Source organism: Ambystoma mexicanum, chromosome 13 (genome assembly GCF_040938575.1).
Source record: "Ambystoma mexicanum isolate Mex_15411 chromosome 13, UKY_AmexF1_1, whole genome shotgun sequence".
In the NCBI taxonomy this organism is placed as follows: Eukaryota; Metazoa; Chordata; class Amphibia; order Caudata; family Ambystomatidae; genus Ambystoma; species Ambystoma mexicanum.
Genome location: NC_090938.1, coordinates 239,293,734 through 239,312,347, shown reverse-complemented (window position 1 = coordinate 239,312,347; position 18,614 = coordinate 239,293,734).

Below are 18,614 nucleotides of genomic sequence, written 5' to 3'. Positions count from 1 at the left end.
ACCGACTTGGGCACCTGCATTCAAAGGCTGATGCTCTTTCTCGCACTACACCGGCCGGTACGCCTGACAGCGCTCTCCTGCTTCCTAACCAGGTGGTTTGTGGGTGCACACTCCAATCGTTTCTTAGGACTTCCATTCAGTTATGGGCATCAAAGAACCTGCCTCAACTGGCGGAATACAACATGGGCATAGTCCACTCGCTGCCCTACGTTCAAGGACGTATCTACATCCCCGATGCTGTGACTCGATGCACTGCCTTAGACTGGTGCCACGACTCTGTGCTAGCGGTTCACCCAGGCAGAAGAAAGACACTCGACCTCTTAAACCGGTGCTGTTGGTGGCCCTCGATGCAATGGGGCATCACAGTATATATAGCATCCTGCGCGGTGTGTGCTCAGTGTAAATCCTCATCAACCAAACCTGTAGAACTGTTGCAACCCATGCCTGTTCCGCAACGCCCATGGAGTATGCTTTCTATGGACTTTATTGTAGACTTGCCCCCTGTATAAGGTTACAACACTGTGGGTTGTTGTGAGCTATCTTTCTAAGATGGCCCTGTTCGTGCTGTGCCGTGGTCTCCCTATTGCACCAGCACTCACTGATCTGTTTCTAAAACATATATTTCGTTTTTGTGGGCTCCCTGCATCCATAATGACTGACCGTGGTTTGCAATTAACTTCTCGTTTCTGGAGAGCACTTAAGTCCTTTTTTTGGCAGAGACGAGAGGTATTCCAGTGTGTGCCATCCACAAACAGACGGTTGATCTGAAAGACTCAATAGCAACCCTAGAACAATAACTGCGTTGTCTCACTCTGCAACACCAGGAAACCTGGTTACCAATGTTGGTTGCTGCCGAGTTCGCTTAAAATAACTCCATACACTCAACCACTAGGAGGTCACAGTTTTTTGCCCTTTACGGCCAACACCCACATGCTTTACCTTTGGATCTCTTCTTCCCTTGAGCTGCCCGGCCACCCTTGATTGTGTTTGGGATTTGGCTACCATACACCGGCACATCAGGCAACATCTGCTGGAAGAGCAAGAACACTCCAAAGCCTTTGTGGATGTGTATCGTTCCCCAGCCCCTGATTACAGGGTTGGCATGCAGGTTTGGTTGTCCACAAAATACCTTAGGATACCTGTTCGCAGGACTTTGCTACCCTGTTTTGTGGGCCATACAATGTCACTGAAGTCATCAACCCTCTGGCTATCCGGTTGGCTTTGCCCCCGTCTTGGAAGACACATCCCGTTTTTCAGTCTCTTTGGTCAAACCATGTCTACCTGATACTAGGCTCCCTTCTCGACCCCCACTGGTTAATGTGCAGGACGCCGATGAATGCTAAGTGAATGCCATTCTTGATACAAAGCTCTGTCGAGGTGTGCGTCACTACTTGGTCGATTGAAAGGGCTATGGTCCGAAAGACCAGACCTGGGAGCCGGAGGGCAACATAAATGCACCTCTTCTGCTTTCTCGTTTTCTTGCTTCTCGGGGAGTGGGGGGCCCTCTGAGGGAGGATGCTGTCAGGACTCAGTACACACGTGGGTCTAAGCTGCCTCTTGCACGAACCAATACAGCCGGTGCCCCGAAGTGTCTAGTGCCAAATAATGCATTATTTCGCTTTCACAAGTGCTTTTCCCAATGTTTACAGAAAGCAGCGTTTCTCGCTCGGTATAGGTTATCATGGAAACTAGGCAAACCTGGGCAAGCTCTTAGTCACGTGATCCACGCAAAGAGACATGCATCAGACAAGTCATGTGACTGATACAACTTAAGCATGCCCTCTGCCGAGGAAAGGCGCTTCTGATTGAAGTTGCTGGTGGTTTTCGATTTTCCTTGATTCCTCGTTTCCGACCAACTTTGCTCTTGGACTCTGTTGGGGGTCGCCTGCCAGGTCCATATGGCAGGCGACACAGGGGAGCTGCTTCCTCACAGCACATTGTTGGGGGTCGCCTGCCATGTCCATCCGGCAGGCGCCCCCGGGGTGCTGCTTCCTCACAGCACCCAAACAGGCCCAGCGCCTGTGGGAGTTTGGGGCCTGCCGTGTCCATCCGGCAGGCCCCGCGGCGCTATGGGACACCAGCGCCATCGGGGTGGGGGCACAGCCTGCCAGGCTCCTGACCATGCGGACCTTGGCCACCGTCCTGGCAAAGGGGTCCCATGGCAACAGGACCTGCAGGCCTGTGCCTCCACAGGTAGGCCTACCGCCTACATCAATAAGTGAGACACGGACTCAGACCAACCTCTCATGGAGTCTGCAGCCGTTCTGTCTCACGTGCCTGCAGGGGCTCCTTTTATTAGCTTGGGCCATGACGCTAGACGCAGTCATGGCCCATCTTAAAGGGGCAATACACGTGAGGACAAACACATCCCCTTAAAGGGGCAACACACCCAGGCGGGTCCCACGTAACAGACTCCATTTGCCTCTTCCCTCATCTGTACCTTGCTCCTGATTAATGCCGGACCGATTGCCTGCTCCACTAACTGATTTTGGAATGCTTTGTACACCTACGCTCGCCCAACGCCAGACCCATTCCCTTTGCATCGGATTGTAATTTGAAACCCCTGTAAACCTTTGCACACTCAACTTCACCTTCATCTGTCCAAGATATTACACCTTCCCCTATTGGTGAACTCATTATATCTTCCCTTCATGCACAGACTAGAGACTTCCTTGTGCACCCCCTGGATTGGACAGGCGTCCTTGTGCCGTCGGGTTAGGTTTTGGACTTCTTCTTCCGGATTCACCTGGTTGTATGCTTCTTTTCCTGGAACTCCTGGATCCTTCACTTCCTCTGATTTACCGCATTACTCAACCTTGGTAAGGAACCTCCCTTCTGTTAATTACTGTATTACCTGGTATTACATCCCTCTTATATGTATTTTATTGTTCTAGCTACATCATACTGGCTCTGTCATTCCGTAACTATCTCTCCAGTGTTTACCTACCTGGCCACTATAGGACACTCTCTACCCAAGAGGCTAGCCTAATCCTACTCTTGTTCAGAGAAGAATTGCCCATGTGGGCAGGACAAAGACTGATATGCAAATGGGTATTTCCCATCTGTAAAAGGTACAGTGAGCAAAAATCGTGTGCTGCAAACTCTCATTTCAGAACAGGTTATCATGCCATGTTCTTTCTGGAGAGGAGCGCCTGCTACCTTTTTTGAAATATTTGCAAGGAACTTGGGGTTGGTCACCCTGAGTTACTGTCAGGATCCGTAAGTCAAGGAGGCAAATACGCGATCTTTCTTTCCCGACTCGCTTGGTTCCTTCACTTTTGTCACGAAGATGTTATTCCAGAACACGGAAGTTTGCTCAGCCACTTCGTTCCGTGTTCTTTAGGAAGCATTGGTCTTTGCCATGGAAACGCTCTCACTCTGCGTACTTGAAGTCACGTGTCTTCACGCATGGTTAGAATATCACGTGACTTTTGGTTTTCGTCTTATGTCCCGCCTTCCCCGATACTCGCTGCTTCTGAAATTGTCATTTCTCTTGCCGCTAAGTTTCTAACCTTGGTTCTGCTGAGTTTAGTGTTTTGTGACCCGGACTGCCTACTGGATTCCTGCTGTTTTGTCCCTCTTGTCAGTGCCTCGACCCTCGGAACTGCTTATTGGAACTGTTACGGATTACGGACGTCTGCTCGGATTTGGCCCGCTTGGTTTTTTGACTAATGGAACTGCTCACGGATTTTTCTTGTCATCTACGTCCTTCGTTCTACTGCTACTGGAACTTTTCTACGGACTTCCTTGTTTTCACTGGGAACTGGACACTTAACTAGGCGTCCGCGTGCGTCGGTGGGTAGGTGGATCACTCATTGCTTGCGGATTTCCTACTCTTCATTGAACTCTTCCATTCTGGACTTCCTTGGAAACTATCATCGGGTAAGACTGTTCCTTTAATTCTTCTATCCTGCTTTTGCTCCTTGTGAAGTTCCTGGTTAGTTACGGATTATTTCTTTGTTCTCCTCAGAATTCTGACGTCATATTCCCATTGTGATTTGCCAGGCAGTCAACTAAATCTATTCTCAGGTACTTGCAGAGTGGTTGGTTGGTTGAGCATAGCTATTGCAATTGTCTTGTGTCACTAATGCATTGTTCCTTTGCAGGTTGACTGGTTCCTGTGACGTCCTCCCATCTCAAAACCATCTTTTGGTTAATTGACTGGTCAGAGAGTTTTTTATTCCTCTCTGTTTGGTACATTGACAAAAAGAATTCGTCTTCTACACGACAAGTTCAAAATCTTGAAGTCAGGATTCTGGTTACTTGGTCTAGGAAATTCTCCTGACTTAACATATTCAGATGCCTTATCATGGACGTCTCAGGAGACCCGTTAACCGCATTGGCTCAACTAGTGGCTGACTTACGGGCTGACATGACAGCAGCCCATGAGGACACACAACGTAACATCCATGAGTTACGATTAGGTCTTCAATCTGCTGGGGCTGGCACTTCCGGTTTCCCTTCCGGTTCTGGTGCCGGTTCGGGATCTGCTCCTATCAATTCCGGGAGCGTTCCCGTGGTTCTTGCTGCCCAATTCCCTTTGGCTCCGCCGGAGCGTTTTCACGGGGAGCCGAAAACATTCCGGACCTTTATAAATCAATGTCGTTTGCATTTCCTGTGTCGTCCTACATCATTCCCTGATTCCACTACCAAGGCAGCGTTCGTATTGTCTTATTTAGGTGGCACAGCGGCAACTTGGGCTAATCCGTTGTTGGAGCAGGGAAGCCATCTCCTTTATGATTGTGATGCGTTAATCAAAGCCCTGTCACAGGTTTTTGATACCCGATATAAGACCCAGGCCACCGATCTGGAACTTCTATCCTTGCAACAAGGCGACACTACGTTATTGAACTACTTGGCTAGGTTTAACCAGTTGGTAGCGGAAACCGGTTGGCCTGATGAGAAAAAGGCTGCCTTATTCTACAAAGGTCTTTCTGAATCCCTGAAAGATATACTAGCCACAGTCCCTGTAGTACCCTCTACGTTTCCAGAATTGTTGGATCTGGTCCTCCAGATTGATGCCCGTCGGGCAGAACGGAAGGGTGAAAAACGGGGTCCCGTTCCTGCCGCCGCTTCCAATAATACCCCTGTTCCAGGCAGCGAGGAACCTATGCAGATAGGCGCATTACGGGGTCCATTAACCACGGAGGAAAGAGAACATCGCAAAAAGAATAATTTGTGCTTTTATTGCGGTTCTGCCGGGCATTTCTTGAGACAATGCCCAAAAAAGCCCAAGAAACAGGGAAACTCCAGAGCCCGGCAATAGATGGAGTCCCATTGCCGAGCAAACCAGGTCAGGACTCCAGACACTCCGCCCTTTATTTAGTTCCAGCTACTCTAGCCTTCCAGTCTGCCAGTCCATGGACTGTCCATGCTATCTTGGATTCCGGTGCCACAGGAAACTACATAGATGGACAGTATTTACAGGAATGGAAAATCCCTGTTGAACGCAAGGAGTTTCCAGAGATGGTCAACGCGGTTGACGGCACCTCTTTATTGTCAGGTTTGGTCACGGAACGCACCATTGAGCTCACTATGACATTAAACTCTGGCCATGCTGAACGAATAACTTTTGACGTTATTTCTGCACCCCAGTATAAGATTATCTTGGGCTTACCTTGGTTAATGCGCCACAATCCATTGGTCAATTGGCAGTCTGGTTGCATTACGTTCTCTTCAGACTTTTGCAAGAGACACTGTCTCTCAGTACCTATGAAGTCTTGTGGGCCTTGCCTCTCCTTATTGGATACGGCCGCAGTGGTTGGTGGCATCTCTTCCGCCTTGCCTAAAGTATACGAGGAATTCAGGGACGTGTTCAATAAGATAGGGGCCGATACCCTTCCACCTCATCGTCCCTACGATTGCCCCATAGACTTAATAGAAGGCGCTAAAATACCTTCAGGACGAATATATTCACTTACTCAAAAGGAGAACCTCATTCTGAAGGAGTATTTGGATAAAGCCCTAGTCAATGGTTTTATCCGTCCTTCTCGTTCCCCTGCCGCGTCTCCCCTCTTCTTTGTGCCTAAGAAGGAGGGAGATCTGAGGCCATGTATAGACTATCGCGAACTGAATGCTGTTACCATCAGAAACCAATACCCTATTCCATTGATCTCTGTTCTCCTAGACCAACTGGGTTCTTCAGAATTGTTCACTAAGCTAGATCTACGTGGAGCTTACAATCTGGTCAGAATGAGGAAAGGAGATGAGTGGAAGACCGCATTCAAAACTAGATATGGGTTGTTCGAATATTTAGTTATGCCCTTTGGTCTGTGTAACGCCCCGGCTACCTTCCAAAGGTTTATCAATGATGTGTTCAGCGACATGCTAGACCTTCACGTCGTTGTTTATCTCGACGACATATTGATATATTCCTCGTCCTATGAAGAACACGTAAAACACGTATCTGCGGTTTTACAACGTCTTCGTGAAAACCGCTTATATGCCAAATTGGAAAAATGTTTGTTCCATGTTACCGAGGTGGAGTTCCTTGGTTATGAAATAACTAATACTGGCATCAAGATGAGTCATGCCAAGGTTCAAGCCGTCTTGAACTGGCCAACTCCTTCTACCATCAAAGCATTACAGTCCTTCCTTGGCTTTGCTAATTTCTATCGTCGCTTTATTCATTCATTCTCTGAAACCGTAGTTCCGCTCACTGCGTTGACCAGTAGTAAACGGCCTTTTGTTTGGAATACCGAGGCACAACAAGCGTTTGACGCATTGAAGCAAGCTTTTACCACTGCACCGGTACTTCAACATCCGGATTCGACCCAGCCATTTTTTGTGGAGGCAGACGCCTCTGAAGTTGCGGTCGGCGCAGTACTGTCTCAAATGTGTAAGGATACGGGTTTGCTCCACCCAGTGGCATACCATTCACGCAAGCTCACTCCTTATGAACAGAATTATACTGTTTCAGAATTGGAGCTCTTGGCCGTGAGAGATGCCTTCATTGTTTGGAGACATCATTTACTGGGGACAGTCTCACCAGTGCAAGTATACACGGACCACAGGAATCTTCTGGCCTTACAATCCTTACAGTGTACCACGGCACGTCATTCCCGGTGGCATGAGTTCTTCTCCATGTATAATTTTACACTCACATATCGTCCTGGACCTTTAAACTCCAAGGCTGATGCCTTGTCAAGACTGCATGGAAACCCTTCACGTTCTCGGGGGGGTACTATACTTCAGAGTCACCAAGTAGTCTGTGCCTGTACCTTACAACCCTCACTAGTCTCCTCCATCCGGGATTGGGTGGCCTCAGAACCAACTGAGGTAAAAGAACATAACATGGACATCATCAACTCCTTGCCTTATGTTCAAGGTCGCCTATATTTACCCGATTTGGCTACACGGCGCATGGCTATGCAATGGTGCCATGATTCCTTGCTGGCGGCCCATCCAGGGAGACGCAAGACCCAGGAATTGTTATGTCGCTGGTGTTGGTGGCTGTCATTACAGCGAGACGTCTCTGTTTATGTCTCCGCTTGTTCTATTTGTGCTCAGTGCAAGGGATCCACCACGAAACCTATGGGACTTATGCAACCCTTACCTGTCCCCGAACGTCCGTGGTCAATGATATCGATGGATTTCATCGTCGAGCTTCCACCTGTTCAAGGTTTTGATACGGTTTGGGTCATAGTGGACTATTTCACCAAACTAGCTCGTTTTGTTCCATGCCAGGGTTTGCCTACTGCCCCTGTTCTTGCGGATCTATTTCTGCGTCATGTTTTTCGTGATTTTGGCCTCCCTGATATTATTATATCTGATAGAGGGTCTCAATTCACCTCAAGATTCTGGAGGCACCTTACCAGTTCATTAGGTATAGACGACCGGTTTTCCAGTGCTTATCACCCACAAACTGACGGTCAGACCGAAAGACTCAATGCCACCCTCAAGCAATATCTGCGCTGTCTAACGTTGCAATTTCAAGAGTCTTGGTTTTCAGTGCTCATCCATGCCGAGTTTGCTTATAACAACTCTATTCATACTTCTACTGGTACTACGCCATTCTTTGCTATGTATGGCCAACATCCCCGGACTCTTCCACTAGATCTCGTCACGGACATTGCTAACCCAGCAGTACAGGGTTGCCTACGAGACGTTACAACCGTTCATGAGGCTGTCCTTCGTCAGTTAAAAACAGCGAAAGACCATGCTAAGCAGTATGCTGACCGGCATAGAGTACCAGCCCCTCAGTATGCACCGGGGAGCAAAGTTTGGTTGTCCACCAAAAATCTCCGTATACCAGGTCGCAGATGCCTTTTACCTCGTTTTGTGGGCCCCTTTCCTGTGCTTTCTTTGATTAACCCAGTTGCGGTGAAACTGGATCTTCCATCATCCTGGAAAATCCATCCAGTTTTTCATGTCTCTTTGCTCAAACCATGCCTCTCACCAGCTCTTTCTCTTCCTCGTCCGCCACCTGTTATGGTCCAGGGTACGGAAGAATACGAGGTACAGGCTATATTGGATGTCAAGACGGTCAGAGGCAAGCAGTTCTTTCTAGTGGACTGGAAAGGTTATGGTCCGGAAGACAGGACCTGGGAACCGGCCTCCAATATCCATGCTCCTGATCTCATGTTTCAATTTATGGCCTCTCGTGGGGGTAATGCTTCATTGGGAGAGGATGCTGTCAGGATCCGTAAGTCAAGGAGGCAAATACGCGATCTTTCTTTCCCGACTCGCTTGGTTCCTTCACTTTTGTCACGAAGACGTTATTCCAGAACACGGAAGTTTGCTCAGCCACTTCGTTCCGTGTTCTTTAGGAAGCATTGGTCTTTGCCATGGAAACGCTCTCACTCTGCGTACTTGAAGTCACGTGTCTTCACGCATGGTTAGAATATTACGTGACTTTTGGTTTTCGTCTTATGTCCCGCCTTCCCCGATACTCGCTGCTTCTGAAATTGTCATTTCTCTTGCCGCTAAGTTTCTAACCTTGCTTCTGCTGAGTTTAGTGTTTTGTGACCCGGACTGCCTTCTGGATTCCTGCTGTTTTGTCCCTCTTGTCAGTGCCTCGACCCTCGGAACTGCTTATTGGAACTGTTACGGATTACGGACGTCTGCTCGGATTTGGCCCGCTTGGTTTTTTGACTATTGGAACTGCTCACGGATTTTTCTTGTCATCTACGTCCTTCGTTCTACTGCTACTGGAACTTTTCTACGGACTTCCTTGTTTTCACTGGGAACTGGACACTTAACTAGGCGTCCGCGTGCCGTCGGTGGGTAGGTGGATCACTCATTGCTTGCGGATTTCCTACTCTTCATTGAACTCTTCCATTCTGGACTTCCTTGGAAACTATCATCCGGTAAGACTGTTCCTTTAATTCTTCTATCCTGCTTTTGCTCCTTGTGAAGTTCCTGGTTAGTTACGGATTATTTCTTTGTTCTCCTCAGAATTCTGACGTCATATTCCCATTGTGATTTGCCAGGCAGTCAACTAAATCTATTCTCAGGTACTTGCAGAGTGGTTGGTTGGTTGAGCATAGCTATTGCAATTGTCTTGTGTCACTAATGCATTGTTCCTTTGCAGGTTGACTGGTTCCTGTGACGTCCTCCCATCTCAAAACCATCTTTTGGTTAATTGACTGGTCAGAGAGTTTTTTATTCCTCTCTGTTTGGTACATTGACAAAAAGAATTCGTCTTCTACACGACGAGTTCAAAATCTTGAAGTCAGGATTCTGGTTACTTGGTCTAGGAAATTCTCCTGACTTAACAGTTACCTGGGGGCAACCAGACGTGGACTCCCTGCTCACTGTGCTCAGAGAGCCACAGCTTCACCTCACTGATGAGGCCCAACAAGGCTGAAACACGTGTATGGGGTTGCTGTTGGTACTCTTTTCTTCAGAGAGGAATTGCCATAGCATTTCGGTGCTGGACTGCCTGTGTGGGCGGGACAAAGACTGATATCCAAATGGATATTTTCCATCTGTGAAAGGTACAGTGAGCAAAAAGCGTGTGCTGCAAACTCTTATCTCAGAACAGGTTATCATGCCATTTTCTTCCTGGAGAGGAGCGCCGGCTACCTTTTTTAAAATAGCCTAATCCTTACTCTTCTTTTCTTTTCTGCTTGTGCTGTTCTACTGTGTTAAACTGTGTCTCTTGCCTTGCAGCCGGTGGTGTCACGGTTGAGTCCATCTTCTGATCAATAGTTAGCTATGAATTAGCTATGAACGGTAAGCTCAATACCCTCCAAGCCAAAATTCAAACAACCAGGCAAACACTCAACATCCCGACCTCCAACATCACACCGCCACGCCCACCTACGGCACCAAACTCCTTCTCCTTTAAGGAAATCAAAGATTCAGATCTCACCAGCATTATGAAAACCATCAAACCATCTAACTGCAAAGGAGACATATCCCCAGCCACACTCATCAAAGAATGCACCAGCCATCTCGCCCCCTTCCTCACAGCTTTTGTAAACGCCTCCTTTGCCACAAGCAAAGTCCCATCATGCCTGAAGGAAGCCTGGGTCCGCCCTCTCATAAAGAAACCTTCCCTCAACCCAAGCATTCCTAACAACTACTGGTCCATTACCACGGTCCCTTTCCTTCTTAAAATATTGGACAAGGCGGCATACATGCAAGTACAACAATTCATTGAGGAAAATAGACTTCTTGGGCTACGCCAATGAGGTTTCCGCCCAGGTCACGGGACTGAGTCAGCATTACTAGACCTAAAAAAACAAATGGATGATGCAAGGGACAAAGGGAAACCTGCTCTCCCCCTCCTCTTAGATTTATCAGCGGCTTTCGACCTCGTCGACCACCAAGTCCTAAGTCATCACCTCTCCACTACAGCCAACTTCTCCCCTAATGCCACAGCATGGATCGCCTCATTCCTACAAGGGAGGACCATGCAAGTCTTCTCAGACCTGGCATCAGCCTCACCCACTATTATTTTATGCGGTGTTCCGCAAGGATCATGTATCACGCCCACCCTCTACAACATTTTCATTCGACCCCTATTCCTCATCCTCGACTCCCTGGGTATCTTATACACAAACTACGCTGACGATACCCAGATCCTCATCACCCTAACAGGAGACTATGACACTGACTCAAAGACTCTTAACTACATCTTTAACACAATTCAAGCTTGTATGGCAGCCAACAGCTTATGCCTGAATTCAGACAAAACTGAACTTCTTATAGTGGGCTCTAAAGAGACACTCAAGAACCTTGACTCCCAATTCACTCATTTTACCATTCACAGCATAAAAATACCAGTGGCAAACGCAGTAAAGACACTAAGTGTCTATCTAGACTCAAATCTAACAATGACCAGAGAAGTAAACGCCATTGCCTCAACAGCAGCCTATCATGCCAAACTGCTGACAGCAGCCAGACCCTTTCTATCAAAGGATAACTGCATCACAATTGCCAGAGCCATAACAGGGTCAAGACTTGACTATTGTAATGCTCTGTTCCTGGGCACTTCCTCCAAGAACTTATCTAAACTTCAAACAATACAAAACAGCGCTCTTAGAGCAGCCACTGGAATACCCAAGAAAGAGCACATCACGGATTCCAGAAAAGAGGCACATTGTCTCCCAGTAAGAGAAAGAATTGTATTTAAAGCACTTGCAATCACACACAAATGCATCCATCTCGCTGCCCCACCCCATCTCTCCTATAGGATGCACCCCACCAGATCCAACAGGCTTACCAGAACTCCCTACACACCTGCTCACGACCCCTAGAGTCAAGAGAGCCAGAGCAGGTGGGGCAAGCTTCCCATACTTAGCTGCACTACATTGGAATTCCTTACCTCCACCACTGCGAGCTGAAGTCTCTCACCTAGCATTCCGTAAAGTGATTAAAACCCTACTCTTCAACTAAACCTAACCCATACTCCACCATCACCTGAAACGCATCGACTTGTCCTAAACATAGCTCATTTCTAATGACTGTTTACTCTTTATGTACCCGCTATCGGATTATCTGTAACCTGCCTCCATTACATATATGTAACCTTATGTACCTGTTATTGGATTATCTGTAACCTGCCTCCATTACATGTATGTAACCTTTATGAAACTAAGTATGCCACAAGTAACAGTGCCATAATGCCTTTGGGCTGTATGTGCGCTATACAAATGTAAAAATAAATAAAATAAATAAAATAGTCACCTTGGGTTGTTGCATCTGAACAACGAAGGGGTACGTTGGTAGGAAGAACTCGTCGTCTACGGTCACATGTTCTGCAGCCTTTCTGATCCATGGCGGGAAGTTCTGCCATTCCTTCAGAGAGGCTGAGGGGAGAAAAGGTGTTCCCTAAAAGCATCCTATTGCCCAGCTATGGCGAGGCCTTGCCTTTTTGTTGTCACCTACCGATTTTTTCCCTTGTTGACTTCATGTCTGAAGTAGCCCCTGCATCATCCGATGAGGCTTTGCCAGTATGCTGTACTACCAAACTGACATATTCCAGCCATGTGCTGTGTTTCGTATCTACACCTACCTTTAACCACTGGTGTGACATTCTCTGAATCCCACCTGCAACCCATACTGTCCAATTTGCTTGCTTTTGGAGTCAATGCTCTACCTGACCGCACACCCACTGAAATTCTGTACAACTGTTGTAGACGCCGCACCATGAGGTGTGGCTTTGCCAGCTTGCCTTATCTAATTTTGGCTATCTTGTATCTGTATACCTGATGTAGCACCCTGCACCATGAGGCGTGACTTAACCAGATTACGCTACTAAGAACTATTTATACCTGCTTATATGATCTTGCACCTTTAAGTATTTGAATGTTGCATTTTAGTCTTGTACCCTCATACTTAATTGTTTCATCATTCCAGCCTTGTGCTCTGTTTTACCTGCCCACTTGCACTTATGTACATTCACCTTCCTCCCTGATTGCCATTGCTCCTTCCTGCACTTCGCCCTCTCCCCTTCGTCCTCTGCCCTGTATTTCTTGTTGCAGCACTTGCATGATAAGAATGTCTCAAGGTCTAGAAGGAACGTTTCTGTATTGTTTTTTCTTCATTTTTGTCTCCCCTCCCCCTGTCTTGATGCGCCTTGAAACCCCTTTTTTCTGTATAGTGCATTATAAATAAATAAAATAAATCAACTCGATAGTGACTATCCAATGGAAACTATGGAATTCATGTTTGATGCAACAAATAAACCATCTCAGTGATGACCAGATTCTTTATAACCACAGATATATCATGTTAGTGGAAAGGACCACACATGGGGAAAGACTGGAGATCTTACCAGATGATGGGCACTCATGGTCACATCTTCTGGTCCAATATATGTCAGTCCTTGCACAGGCCGAGTGTGAGATGTTGTTTGCCCTGAGATAGGAGAGTGTATTGCACAGGGGGAAGTTACCTTGTGGGTGAGTTTAGGTAAATGGTTTTCTTGACTGCCTTTGTAGGAATTGCTGTCTGTTATATTCTGTTCCCTGTATGCCTGGGTGGATGTTGTCACTGTGAGAATGTTGATGAGTGAGTGCATGGAATGTTTGGTTGTAAATAGTGTTCCAGCTCAGGAGTTGGACAGAGCTAGCCTGGGTGGTGGGTGCCAGTGGGTCCCCTCTTGGGCTCTGCCCCTTAACTGAGGCATCTACATGTGTCATCTTAAATAAAGGAATATATGCAAAAGTACCTGCTGCCTTCTGGAGTCTTGCATCACAACTGTTTCCTTACCAAGCCAAGATGGAGGGGAGGTTGCACAGCTCTGATTGATTTGGAACTCGCAGGCAGTATAGAATCTGCAGAGTTCTATAACTGCAATTCATCACGGTCTCTATAACTGCAATTCATCACGATCTCCATAAAGTAGGATGTGTTTATTAGGGGATCCCTTCAAGAGGATCCCAACTAAGAAAAAGAAGACACTTCTCCAATTAAGCATCTGAGTTACAGCGTAGAACTGTGCCATAATAAGTGTGGAGGGGAGAAAAGGTTTCAGCATTGAATTTATTTGCAAGCGTAGCTGACAGACTCTCAGATCTATACTCATTGGGCCTCATTACGAGTTGGGCGCAAAGGGATTACCGGCACCGGTAAGGACACTGGTGCCGGTAATCCCTTTGCGCCCTATTCCGAGTTCCCTTAGCATGTCCCTTCCTTAACGCCTGGTCTGATCAGGTGTGAAGGACGGAACCCGTTAAGGGACTTTAGAGCTAATAACGGTACCGCAAATTGCGGTACAGTATTAGCTACTTCCCCATTCCCATTGAGCCCTATGGGGGCTGAAATGGGAAAGGGGAATGGTTTTTTCAGTGGGGACTTACCGGTCCATCCAAGGTAGGAATGTACTGGTAAGTCCCCATTGAAGCAGGTCGGACTCGGTACCGGTATGGGAGGTAGTCATGGCGCAAATAGCGCCATGACTACCTCCATACTCTGAATGAGGCCCATAGTCTGGCTCTGCTAGGCTTTCTCACCATAATTCCAGCACTGATTCTACAATATATTCGCAGAACCATGCCTAGGTTCTACTGTGCTTGTAAATCTCAGGGGAAATACCTTTCTGTCTGCGCGTACAGAAACTGGGCCAATTGTTCTTGGTGATTAGTGTGATGAGGGGACATGAGGACAGGCAGGGCCATGCATGCAGGACGTAATGTGCTGGTGCACAATGAGGGACAACTGACACAGTGGCTCTGGAGTCAGAGAAGAGACTGCCTTCGCAGGCTTTCTCGCTCACCTTTATTATCTTGCCCAAGTGGCATTCGGTTCTTTACAAGCACAGTGTCTTCTTCTTGGCGGTGGCTTGGAGTGGCTCTTCTTGCGTGATCTTCTCTTGCATTGTGCTCTTGTCTTTTCCTTTCCATTTGCTCCAGGTCCACTGGTGTGGGGTGCCACGAGTGGTGAAGGTGGAGTCCTGCTTGGATGGGTACCCCGAACATCAGGGCTTCAGGGCTGGCCTGTGTGGTTGAGTGAGGAGTCTGTCGATAGGATCGGAGGAACCGGTATAGTTCGGATAGCCACAGTCATCTTTTGTCCTTGGCGATACTCACACACTTGTTGATGGATGCCATAAAACTTTCTGCGTCACGGTTGGCCTGGGGCCAGTATGGTGTGATGTGGCGGTGGCGGATGCCCATGTCGTCAATGAAGCGTTTGAACTCTTTACTTGTGAATGGGGGACCATTGTCACTCTTTATCGACAATGGTATGCCGTGGACAGCAAACATTTTCTCTAGCGCTTTTGGGACAGATGCAGCATCGGTGGAATTGACCGGCTCGACTTCCGCGTATCTTGTGTATTCGTCTACGGCTACCAGGAGGTAGGCTTTGTTGCCGATTGTGCAGAAGTCTATGCTCACTGCGTCCCAGCTGCGCTCACTTCTTGGGGGACAGGCCATGGGCTCTTGGGGTCCTGGTCTGCGGGTGGCTAGGCACGCTGTACAGGTTTCAACAAGACCCATGACCTTCTGTTGTATTTGTGGCATCCACACGCGTGACTTGAGGAAAGCCTGTGTCTTTACGATACCCTTGTGCCCCTGGTGTGCATGCTATAGCGCTTTCTTGTGAAGGCTGGCGGGCATCACAATGCAGTGTCCCTTGAGGATCAGGCCTTCCATAGACACAGGCAGCTCATGTCGTATCCCGAACAGGCCCTGCATTATCTCCTGAGCCTGAGGCATCCGGTGGGCGACAGCAGTGAGGAACGTTTTGCATTCGCCAGTAAGTATCGCTTAATTGATCATTTGGAGGCTTCCTCTGCAATTTCGTTTCCTCTTTGTCGGTTTCCTCTGTAATTTCGTCGAGCTTCATTGCCTTTAGTTTGGCACAGGCAATGATCCGGCAAACGTGCTCCTCAGTCTCTTTGGCTGCTTCGAGTTCCCTTGCCGTGACCGATCGGGGGTGCTGTGATAAAAAGTCTGCAGGGTTGTCAGCCCCAGCATGGTATTGTACCTCAAGGTCAAATTGCTGTAATTGGAGCATCCAGCATTCGATCCTGGCGGGTGGGGGGGTGGTGCTGACCCTTTGAATATTGGGACCAGGTGTTTGAGGTCTGTTAGCACTTTCACGGGGTGGCCCAAGATATATACATGGAAGTTTCTGCAACCCCATATGATGGCAAGCACCTCTTTCTCTATGTGAGCGTAGTTTCCTTCCGTGGAAGTGAGAGCTCGGCTGGCGAACATGATGGGGACGACGGTCCTGTCTCCGTCAGTCTGGGTGAGGACTGCTCCAAGGCCAACAGCACTGGCGTCCACTAGTAGTTCTGTCTTTCACGACGTGTCGAACGCCATGGTGGCGTTGCTGGACAGTGAGTCCTTGATCTTCTGGAATGCAGTCTCCTGGGTCACTCCCCACTCCCATGTCGTCTTTCTTTTTGTGAGTTCTCGCAGGGGGGTGGCTAGGTCAGGGATTAACCGCCCGCATTATGTTGCCATACCTAGGAAGCTGCGGACCTCAGTTCCATTGTTGGGGGCCTGAGCATTTTTGATGTCCTCCACTTTTCCAGGGTCTGGGGATACTCCTTTTTCGTTAAAGACTTATCCGAAGAAGCTCAGTGTGGATTTCCCGAACTCAAATTTTTCTTCGTCCAGCGTCAGCCCCGACTCTTTGAGTTGCTGTAGAGTGGCTGCGAGTCGGCTGTTGTGCTCTTTTTCTGTTTTGCCATATACTAAGATGTCATTGCTGACATTTGTGACCCTGGGGAGGTCTTAATGTACTTTTCGTATTTCATGCTGGAATACCTCCGCTGCGGATGAAATTCCAAAAATGAGCTGGCAGTATCTTCTCAGCCCTAGATGTGACAAGAAGGTCGTGATCTACCTTGAGTCCTTTGCCAGCTGGATTTGGGGGTACCCTAACCTTAAGTCCAATTTGCTGAAGACGGTGGCGCCTGTTAGGTCCACGATCAGTTCATCCACCATTGGTGTTATGTGTCTTTCCCGCCAATTGCCACGTTTGGCAAGCGCATATCAATGCATATCCACACTGCTTGGGGCTGTTTGGGTTTCGCTGCCACGACCATGGGGGTCAAACAGGGTGTGGGGCCTGTGGTCTTCTTGATTATTCAGAGGTCTTCGAGTTTGTTCAGCTCTGCCTCCACTGCTGCCCTCAGGTGGTAGGGGACCCTTCGGTGTCGGACTGCCCTTGGTTGCACCGTGGGGTCGATGTGCAGTTTCACTGTCCTCCCTTTTAGGCACCCTATCCCTTGAAATAGCTTTGTGTGTTTGCCTAGTAGGTGGTCAATTTCCCTGGAGTGGATTGCGAAGGTGAACATTATTAATTCTAGCCTTTCGGCAGTTGGACAGCTGAGTAATGTCTCAATCCCAGCATCAACTACATAGATGCAAGTCTTGCAGCTCTTCTCGTTGTGTGTTTGTGAGAGTGGTTTTGAAGTACCCCATGACTGGGAGGGGCTTTTGCATCCATACTTGACTAGTTGCACAGGTTTTTGCCGCAGGGGTGGTCTGGGGATCAGCTTGTTGAATCTGGTAGTCGGCATGACATTCACTGTGGCGCCAGTGTGAATCATCATCGTCACTGGGATGTCTCTGATGGTGCAGATGCGTTGTGATCTGTCATTGTTGGGGTGCCTTCCATGGGCCAGCTTGACTGCTGAGATCATGTGGGCTTTTTCACATCTTGAGTTGCGGTACCGGCTTGTGTGGTTTGGGGACTGTTCTCTTCCTGAATGGTTGTTGTCGTCGCTGCTGCTGTCCGTGTTTTCTCCTTGGATCGCCCGGGCCCATCCTCTTCATGTGTCGCAGGCTCGGTCTGGCTGTCTCCGTTGGCGGCGGTCAGGTTGCTTTGTGAGGAACGCTTATTTTTTTTATTTTTATTTACATGTTTTAGCTTATACAAACTTTTACATTCCAAAACAGCATACTTATTTTTGAAAAAAAAACAAAAAAAACTTAAAACAAAATAAATCTAAATTCTGTCCGTTCTTTTTCGTTTTTCAAGCAAGTCATTGGTGAGTTAAATTGATATTAAATCTGGCATTTAGTCTAATTCATTTCTAATCTATTATTCGGATGGGTCACTGTCTTGTTTTTTCCTTATTGCTATCCAATATTGGATTGCTCTGAATATGAATCTTTTATGAGTCCCCACGGGTAGAGATGTCCATCTTTGTTCTCTGTTTTGTATGTTCACTTCCATGAGGAGCCTGGCCGCAAATGTTCTTCTTTCATTGTCTAGGGCCATGCATTCCATAAAGATATGGTAAATTGTTTCAATTTGATTTTCGTCTCTACAGAACCGACATCTGCAATTTGTCACTGTTTTGATAACACTTCACGCATAGGTAGTATATTGAGGCGTAGTCGTAGAAAAAGATTTCGCATTTTTTGCCAAGGGAATAGGTTCAGATATTCCGGTATTTGGTTGAGTGCTCTACAATCATACAAGCATTTTAACGGAAGCTGGTATTGGGATTTTTTTCCAATTGTCAGAATTCAGTCATTTCTTTGTAGTTTTATTCTTGCTTTAGTTGGTCTACATGTCAACATCTCCTCAGTAATGTCCAAGGTTATCATGGCTTGGTTACAGGCTTCTTTCCATGACCCTAAAATGGTCTCATTCATAGATTTCTTTCGGGTTTGTAATAATTTAATTGTCAGAATGTCATAAATTATTATTTTCCTGTATAAGTTAATTGTTTTCCACATTACAATGGATTCGAT